Below are 8,820 nucleotides of genomic sequence, written 5' to 3' on the forward strand. Positions count from 1 at the left end.
GTCGGAAGTACTGCAGCTGAGGCAGCCAGAGACCAACAGCGATCGCTGCTGAAAAGTGCAGAGCTTCGTCGCTGCGCCTCCTCTGTCTGCTGTCACCGACCTGCAGCCCTCCCGCTGCTGTGCACGCTGCAAAGAGACACACACACACACCGCCAGTCTTGTCTTCCCACTGCTTCAGGGCTCCAAATATAAATACCAATTTTCTTTTATGCATTGAACTCACACACTTGCTGAATTAGTGTGAAAGCTGAGCTGAGTCATATTAATTGAACGACACGTTGTTAATGGAAATGAATGAAAATGTAACTTTTCAAAGCCGGTGAATTTAAAAAAATCTATTTATGTAAAATGATAACGAAAAAAATGATTGACTTTTCATGTTCAAAGCTATGATAGTTGTAAATGAACCTATTCAAAAGTAATTTTAAACTTGTGCAAATGATGACATAAAATCTTGCAGCAGCCTCTCTGTGATTTCTCTATCATGATCCAAGGTGAGCATCACGTTTTTGGGTGTATTTTTCCATCCCTGCTCAAGTGGGGGAGACGGATAGTTGTAACACACTGCAATCCAAAATATCTGCATGTCTCTGTTATTAAATAGTAGAGCTATTTTTTATTTTATTTACTAATTGCATGGCATGAGTGAAATTTTACAATTAACCACATAGTCTGTGTACGTTGTAACATAATGTAACACAATGAAATAAGGGTGCTGACAAAACCTTAGTATGTAATCTTTTTTATTCAACACTTAAATGCACGGATAAACATTTGTGTGTGTGGAGGTGTGTGTGACAGAGTGCAGAAATATGGATTTTGAACCTATTCTAACAAAAACAACAACTTTTCACCAACTGAATATTTCATTCATTTTGTTTGGCCTTCATTCAGTCTCGCCTCTTTGGCTCAGTGGGCATTGTAACCTACAACTCTTGCACTAAGATTTGAACATAATAATGAAGATGAAAAAAATGTATTTGTGCACCAGCTTCATTAACTGAATTGCATGCGTTTGTGTCAAGTTTTTAATCACCATCAGATGGCTGACCTTGGTGTGGTTTGCAAAGTGCTTCAGAAAGATGAGGAACTCCATCCATCCTATATTTCCATTACCAATACTTCCTACTGGCCCATCTCTGACAAGTGTCTGCATAACGTATGCATGGGAACACAAACATTGGAGGAGTTGTGTTGCCAATGGCATTAACTGCACATACAAGGGTGAACCTCTCTCTGCTGATGTCATTGCCCCGACTTGTTTAGTGCCACATTTGCAATCATTCTGTCTGGGGTTTGCACAGTTGTTATGCCAGTCTCATCAATATTCAATATCAGTGCTAACAACTAACCTGATTGGCTACCTCCCTGGACTTTTTGAGGGACAACAACAACAACAACAACAACAATAATAATAATGTGCAATAAACACTCACTCATTCTTTTATTTATTTATTAAGTCATTCTTTTTTTGCTCATACCTTTCTTGCACTTTAAGTTACTGTGTTGTGTTGTTACTGTGTTGTGTTGTTACTGTGTTGTGCTCAGTTGTGTTTAGTTGTGCATAGTGCCAACATGGAACAGTTTCCACTTTCGTTGTACTATTGTAGTAGATATGACTGTGCAATGACAATAAAGAGTTATCTTATCTTAAATTACATTAAAACATACCAAAGTAAAGCAATCTCTCTCCTTTCGTCTCAGACATCACTGCCATAAAGCTTCTCTTCTGCCACTTAATATGTGCATCCAGCCGCTACATTACTGCCATCTTGTTGCCGCAGTCGGCTATTGCTGCCAAAAGCTTTTTGTTTTTTTTGTTTTTCTTTGGGAGCAACATCTGATATATGTGTGTTATTTTTCTTTTGAAAGCTATTTCAATGTCATTGCAATGGTGTTATGTCTCTGTCTCTGAGGGCGTGTCCATCATGTAACAATGACTGGAGCTGGCCAGCAACTTTTTTCTGATAAAGTTAGGGTTCTTGCACATGCACGCTGTCTTTGACAGGAAACTAAGGGGAAACCAGTGTGAGGCAAACAGGAGCTGGTCATTTTTTGTTACTGCTCTGAGATCAGTTACAATTTGCACTTCCTATGGAAACACAGCTAGCATTAGCAAATAAATGAGCTCCAGTGATTTAGCATCCTAACAAATGAGCTTCCTCTTGCCTACCACTTTGGCCAACATGTGTGATGTATAGAAGATTGATTATTTGATCAATTTGATATAATTGATCATTTTAATATAATTTTTGAAAACTCAAGATGTAGACCTGTGTTTCTGAGGTCATGAACAACTTCTATTTCCAGTAGTATATGGCTAGTCAACGCAAATGTGATTTATAAAATATGATGATGGACATTAAACATTGTAAATGTCCATTGTAAATGAGCTCAGTCTTAAACACATGCAAGAGTAATTTTAATTAATACTGATCGGGGGCGTGGGGGGGCGGACTGGCCCTTTCAGCCCCTCTGCCACATGTCTTACTCTCTCTCTCTCTCTCCCTCCATCTTCCTGTCACTCTTCACTGCTCTGTCCAATACAGCCCCCCAAAAAAGGCCAACAAATATTTTAATAATGGTGGGGAACATTTTTCTGCAGAATAATCATTTTAGGTAAGTGGGTGACTGTAGCTCAGGAGGTAAAGCAGGTAATTTACTGCTCGGAAGGTTAGTGGTTCTATCAGGGCTGGACTGGGACAAAAAAATCGGCCCGGGCATTTTGACTACAGACCGGCCCACCAGGTATTATAGGAAAAGCCGTAAAGCCTGTGAATGAAAACGAACCCTGTTGTGACAGTGATGTACACTGTCTTGTTGGTATATATGTATCAATCTAATAAACTTAAACCTACACCATCACTTACATCATCAGACATTTTTAAATGAGAATAAGAAAGTGCACTACCTGCGACTACCGCTGGTTTCCTCTTTCCAGCGCAAAGAGGGCACTAAACAAACACGAGAGACGGGACTTGCGACAGAAAAGCCGATCAGCTGATCATTGATCAGTTTCATGATTGAAGTAGCAACAGGAGAGGGAGGGGGAGAGAATGAGAGAAGAAGAGGCAGCTGTGCAGTGTAAAGACACAGAATAACTCCAGCTTTGTGATTGGTTTTCATTCTAGCTGAAGTACAGGACAAATCGTGTTTCTTTTCACCTCAATATTCTTTTCACCTCAATATTGAAGTTCAACCTCCTCGGCTGTAATTGGTCCAGCCCAGAGTTGATCATGACCAATTGGCCAATCCACCACCTTTCATTGTTTATACCACAGGTGTCGAACTCCAGGCCTCGAGGTTTTAGATGTGTCCTTGATCCAACACAGCTGATTTAAATGGCTAAATGACCTCCTCAACATGTCTTGAAGTTCTCCAGAAGCCGTCATTCAGGTATGTTGACCCACGGTGATATCTAAAACCTGCAGGACACCGGCCCTCGAGGCCTGGAGTTCGACACCCCTGGTTTATACCATTACAACAGAAAAAAACAAAAGAAACATCGACCCATAAAAATGGAAAATTGCCATTGGGCACCGGGCAAATGGCCGGTATGCCTGACGGCCTGTCCAGCTGTGGGTTCCATCCGTGTATCTTCCAGTCTGCATGCCAATTAATCCTTGGGCAAGGTACTAACCCCAGGTTGCTCTCCAATGCATCCATTAGCGTTTTATTGTTAACTAGAAAGCACTGAAAAGCATAGAAGAAAGGGAATGCGGTGTTGTATACAGCGCTCTGAGTACTCTGGAGAGTAGAAAGGGGCTATTCAAGAATCAGTCCATTTGCCATCTATAAGGTTCCAATAATACAGTTTTATGTATCATCATCATTATCAAGCCTGTAGACTCCTGGTGGACATAGAGCTGCAACAACACCACGCCAACGGACTCTGTTCTGAGCCGTTTTCTTCAGCTGGGTCCACGTCATTCTGGCGGCCTTTACTTCACTCTCGAGAGATCTTCTCCACGTCTGTTTGGGTCTCCCCACTTTCCGTTTTCCTTGTGGGTTCCAGTCCAGTGCTTGCCATTGTCGAATGGTTTTTGATGTCTTGACCGACCGGGTTCTGTCTGGTTCTCTTCCACAGGTCTGTGTTCGAGATCTTCTCAGGCCATCTGATGTTGAGGATGTGTCGCAAGCACTTGTTGATGAAGCTCTGTATCTTGCTGGTAATGGTGTTGGTCACCTGCCACCAGAGATGGGGAGTAACGCGTAATCCGATTACTTTTTTCAAGTAACGAGTAAAGTAAGGGATTACTATTGCAAAAAAGGTAATTAGATTACTGTTACTTTCCCCGTAAGCACGCTGCGTTACTGCGTTACTAAAACCATGATTTTTTTGCGAGAGTGTCTCATGTCAATGACGTAAGCGAGTGCGACTTTCGTGGCAACAGCTGTGTGCAGTTCAAAAACAGATAATATAACGAGTGCCGGAGAGAGTATGACCGTGCAGCGTTTAAAGCGTGGAAGTACTGACCTTATGTGCAGGTGTGACCGCGGCGGCACACCTGCACCGGGGCAAACCTCCGCCCCCCCCACTCCTGCTATACAGGTGAAAATAGAGCAACAGGACTGCTGAGTCTTTTATTTTATTTTGACCAACACTCCCTGCCACATCTCGGACCCATACAGGAGGACTGCTTTCAAATTGGTGTTGAAGATGCAGATCTTGCTGCGCTGAGATAAGGCTTTGGAGTTACAGATGGGTCGCAGGATGTTGAATGCAAGCCTTTCTTTGTTGATCTGGCTCCTAATGTCTTCATCTGTGCCACCATTGCTGTTGATTAATCTTCCTAGGGTAGACGAAGCAGTCGGTTTCCACTAAGTCTTCTCCCTGTAGCTGCAGTGGATCTTTTTGTCAGTTGTTCAGCTGCATCACCTCTGTTTTTCTGATGTTGATCTTCAGGGGCCCGTTCTTCGTACGTCGCTTACTACATCCAAGATCAAATGACACATCCAAGATCAAATCATCGCGCTAACCGTGAGCTCGCTAATCCGGTTCCCCGAACACACCTGCTGTTGACGATTAGTACAGCTGGACGCAGTAATGTGACATCACTGGGTGTCGTAAAAGGGGCCACGCATCGATAGTAGAAACATTGATCGGCAACCCTCTGATTGGTCGGCGAAAATGTCGACGGAGCGCGCTCGGCTCGGTATTTTTCGGCAGCAGAGCAAGAACTCTTGAGTGAGGGATTTCAGGAGTTTCAGAGTTTAATCAGAACGCAAGGGAACACTGCAAAGGCTGCAAAAGCAAGGAGCGAGGGCTGGCAGGAAGTTGCTGACAAATTAAACTCGTAAGTAATTTAATAATAACAATAATAATGGAGTGGATTGATATAGCGCTTTTCAAGGCACCCAAAGCGCTTTACAATGCCACTATTCAGTCACTCTCACATTCACACACTGGTGGAGGCAGCTACAGTTGTAGCCACAGCTGCCCTGGGGCAGACTGACAGAAGCCAGGCTGCCATATCGCGCCATCGGCCCCTCTGGCCAACACCAGTAGGCGGTAGGGTAGATTTATTATATTACACTATATTATCCAATATTATATTACATTATATTATAATATGTTATATTTTATCCTCTTTCACATTAGAGCCACGACAGGACCCACTAGAACATGGGAACAGGTAAAAGTGAAATATAAGAATATCCTACAGAATGGTAATATTTATCACTTATATTGCTTTTAGTCTCTTGGAAAGAGACCCTGGAATAATCTGTTTGTTTATAACAGCAACCAAGAAAAGGGCAGAGGAAAAAAAGACAGGTGGTGGTCCTGCACCCCCTCGTCAACAAGTTGGTTAAGTAAATAATATCCTCACGGGAAAATCGATATCTCTCTATGAGCACACTGTCGCGCTGAGCTAAAGGATCCTGTCTATCCCGCAATATACGCTGAATTCTGAGGACTCTCCTTATCAATCTTGCACCTTCCGCAATGGGTGGCTCGCGTAAACGGACAGGACATGGCTGCGACAGGCTTCCCAAATCCACCTTCGCTTTTATAGCCGTGGTCTCTCATCTTGATTACACGAAGTAATTTACAATTGCTACTCTGAAATATGAATTAAATCTGTAATAATCACATACATGTAATAGAATGTTAATAGTACATTTCCCTTTTTTAGGAAATGACCTGTGTGAAATCAATAAATGGATCAGGTGCTGCATTGTCTTTAGTTACATTGATGTTATTTATTTATGGTGAAACAGTGGTGGAATATCGCTGTTGCTTTCGTATGATGACGCGGACATACCTGCGTGGCCGCGATCTAATCCTGTTTACATAAAGTAAACCTGCTCCCGAGCAGGTTTACGCTTACGGCTCTGTTGCTATGACAGCAAGTCCCGGATGAGCTTCGGGGAACCGACTGATCCAGGATCACGCGAAATCGTCAACAATCTAATCCGGCTAACCTACTTAGCGAGGTACGAAGAACGGGCCCCAGGTCAGGTAAGCTTGGACTGTGCATGTTGCTGCTTATGGGACAGAAGGCTAACGTCCTCTGCAAAATCCAGGTCCTCCAGCTGTTTGGTGAAGGTCCACTGGAATGCAGTATTGCTGCCCTCTGTGGTTCCTCTCATGCTCCAGTCCATGACAATCAGGAATAATGTCGGTGACAACATCCAGCCTTGCCTCCCTCCGGTTTTCACTGCGAAGGGGTTGGTCAGTTTTCCCTTGTGGATGATCTGGCAGGACGAGTCTTCGTATAGCTGTTGGATGATGTTGATGTGGGATTCCATGGTGCTGCATCAGTTTCCAAATGGTCTCCCTGTCGACACTGTCGAAGGCTTTTTCAAAGTCAACGAAGATTGTGTACAAGGGAGACGGCCATTCGATAGACTGCTTGATGATGATGCGCAGAGTGGCGATGCGCCGCCACCTTGTAAACAAGATGGCGGCGCGGCAATAGCACGCAGCGGACGCTCTGGGGCCAAAGTGGTGCTGCATTGTTTAAGTTTTTTGTGTGTTTTTTGTGTGCAGCGTGTTTATTTTGCACTATGTATGGATATCGTCGCAACTGGTGTCGGTGTCCGTGCATACAACAGCCAGACACTTTTCAACCTAAATAACCCGGTTGACAACATCCAGGATGGGCTGCGGGAAACACTGCGTGAACTCGGCTTGCTCCGCGAACCAGGCCTCGAAGCCTCGGCGTTGCCTGATGCCGGCGGCCGGAGGAGGGGACATCGGAAGCGGTGCGCAAGGAAGCGGAAGCGCGGCAAGCGGGCGGGAGTCTGTGCTAGGCTAAAAACAAACCCTAGCCGGCCGGCTCTACCATCCATCATCTTATCCAACGTCTGCTCCCTGGATAATAAACTGGATTATATCCGACTCCAGCAGGCTACACAGCGTGAGGTTAGAGACTGCTGTGTCTTTGTTTTCACAGAAACATGGCTCAGCGACAGAGTACCGGACACCGCTATTCAGCTAAATGGGCTGGCCTCGTTTCGCACCGACAAAAATGCAGCTCTGTGCGGTAAGACTCGCGGTGGCGGCTTGTGTGTTTACATCAACGCGAAACGGTGCAAGAACTCTGTGCTAGTTTCTAGTTATTGCTCATCGCTGGTGGAGTTTGTGACTGTTAGATGCAGACCTTTTTATTTACTACGGGAATTCACCACTGTTTTCATTATCGGAGTGTACATTCCACCTAACGCTAACGCTAAGGAAGCGCTATGGGAACTGTATACAAAGATCAGTGAACCGCAAAATACACACCCGGATGGACTGTTTATTGTTGCTGGAGATTTCAACCATGCAAATCTCAAGTCAGTGCTTCCTAGATTCCATCAGTATGTGGACTTTGCAACGAGAGGGGAAAACACGCTGGATCTTGTTTACACAAACATCCCCGGCGCATATCGGGCAGAGCCCCGCCCCCACCTCGGCTACTCAGACCACATCTCTGTTATGCTAATTCCAGCATACAGACCACTCGTCAGGCGATCAAAACCGGTTCTGAACCAGGTGAAAACCTGGCCAGCAGGAGCCATCTCTGCTCTTCAGGACTGCTTCGAGAGCACTGACTGGAACATGTTTAGGGAGGCTGCAACTTACAGCGACTTCACTGACTTGGAGGAGTACACGTCATCAGTGTCCAGCTACATCAACAAGTGCACCGATGACGTCACTGTCTCCAAGACCATCATCTCACGACCCAACCAGAAACCGTGGATTACTGCGGAAGTGCGTGCACTTCTGAAGACCCGAGACTCTGCCCTCAAAGCGGGAGATAAGGTGGCGCTTAGAAGAGCTAGGGCCGAACTTTCTCGGGCCATCAGAGAGGCGAAGCGCGCACACACCCAGAGAATCCACAACCACTTCAAGGACAGCGGCGACACACGGCGCATGTGGCAGGGCTTACAAGCCATCACTAACTACAGGATGACATCACCTGCCTGTGACAGTGACGGCTCCCTCCCAGATGCGCTGAACAACTTCTATGCTCGGTTCGACAGGCAGAACAACGTGGCGGCGAGGAAGACCACCCCTCCTCCGAACGACCAGGTCCTGTGTCTCACTACAGCTGAGGTGAGGAAAACTCTACGCAGAGTCAATCCACGTAAAGCTGCTGGACCAGACAACATCCCAGGCAGAGTGCTCAGAGAATGTGCTGAACAGCTGGCAGATGTTCTCACCAACATCTTCAACATCTCTCTGAGCAGTGCCGTCGTTCCCACGTGCTTCAAGGCCACCACCATCGTCCCCGTGCCCAAGAAGTCTTCGTTGTCCTGTCTCAACGACTACTGTCCTGTTGCACTTACACCCACCATCACGAAGCGCTTTGAGCGGCTCGTCATGAGACA

The 8,820-nt window shown here is 45.4% G+C and overlaps 1 long non-coding RNA gene across 1 annotated transcript; it reads left to right on the forward strand.

Annotated features, from left to right (window-relative positions):
• Positions 1–5,163: 5,163 nt before the first annotated feature.
• Positions 5,164–6,453, forward strand: LOC146679278 (uncharacterized). The gene is made up of 3 exons (XR_014912131.1): positions 5,164–5,297; positions 5,603–5,636; positions 5,744–6,453. It is a non-coding gene; the product is annotated as an uncharacterized LOC146679278 (long non-coding RNA).
• Positions 6,454–8,820: the final 2,367 nt, after the last annotated feature.

This window comes from Rhamphochromis longiceps, linkage group LG1 (assembly GCF_057381845.1).
Source record: "Rhamphochromis longiceps isolate RC_006_pf linkage group LG1, R_longiceps_female_GT1.1, whole genome shotgun sequence".
Classification (NCBI taxonomy): domain Eukaryota; kingdom Metazoa; phylum Chordata; class Actinopteri; order Cichliformes; family Cichlidae; genus Rhamphochromis; species Rhamphochromis longiceps.